Raw genomic sequence first — 1,369 nt, 5'->3', positions numbered from 1 at the left:
AAACAAATGCCGCACATTATCTCTTGTCTTGTGGGAGGAAGCTTATTAAGCGTGGATGCCAAGCTTTTCTAGCATGTGTCACTACAGCAGATGCATCTATCAGTCAGAAGTTAGAAGATGTTGATATTGTCAGATATTTTCCTAGTGTCTTTCCCGACGACGTTTCTGGTATTCCACCCGATCATGAAATAGAATTCTCTATTGATCTTATACCGGGCACTATTCCTATATCTAAAGTACCTTATCGTCTAGCACCCGCTGAAATGAAATAATTAAAAGATCACATCCAAGAATTGCTAGACAAGGGTTTTATTCGCCCTAGTTATTCTCCATGGGGCTCACCGGTAATATTTGTGAAGAAGAAGGATGGTAATATGCGTCTTTACATTGATTATCGAGAGCTCAACAGGGTCACTATCAAGAATAAGTATCAACTGCCAAGAATTGAAAATTTATTTGATCGGTTGCAAGGAACATTGATATTTCCTAAGATTGATCTTCGATATGGGTACCATCAGTTGAAAGTGAAAGAGTCGGATGTTCACAAGACAACATTTCGTACTAGATATGGGCACTACGAGTTTATGGTCATGCCATTCGGTCTGACTAATGGGCCAGCGATCTTCATGGATCTCATGAATCGTGTATTTCAGCCGTATCTGGATCAGTTTATTAGAGTCTTCATTGATGATATATTGATCTATTCGACGAATAAAGAGGAGCATAGTCGTCATTTGAGAACAGCACTGCAAGTACTACAAGACAAAAGTGTTGAAAACCAAATTCTGGATTCTAGAGTTTGACAAACTGATCAACCAACTGATACGCGCAAGTACATTCAACAACTGGACTTAATAACTTAAATCAGCTAACTGATCAGTTGGAAACTGATTTATGCTAAAGCACCTTTCAACTGAACATGTCTCGGGAAAGAACGATCAACCGACAAAGAGACATAGAAGATTGCAACGCCGCACTTAAATCAATACAGCTTAGAACAACGCATTTCGGCGAAAGCAGTTAAGACGCCGCATCACAATAAATGAAGGAAACAATATCCAAGGAATAATCAAGTAAAAAATCAACGGATACAAAGATTCAAATTCATCTCAAGTTACCGTTGGAAAGGAAGCATATAAATAAGTGAACAAAGCAGCTGAGAAGTAGAACCATCAACGCATTATTGAAGCTTACTGTTACGCTGCTAAAATCACAATTCACAGCTCACGTATATCAAACATATCAGTAGCATCTAAAGCTACACTTTGAGCATGTTAGCACTTTGTAATTCAATCAAGAATATATCAGTTGTGCTAAGATCAGTCACGAACTGATAAAAGCTGTTGTATGCTAAGAGTTTCAGTTTTGG

Source organism: Primulina huaijiensis, chromosome 5 (assembly GCF_012295235.1).
Source record: "Primulina huaijiensis isolate GDHJ02 chromosome 5, ASM1229523v2, whole genome shotgun sequence".
NCBI lineage: Eukaryota > Viridiplantae > Streptophyta > Magnoliopsida > Lamiales > Gesneriaceae > Primulina > Primulina huaijiensis.
The sequence above is the reverse complement of the archived record's forward strand: the minus strand, read 5'-3'. Positions refer to the sequence as shown.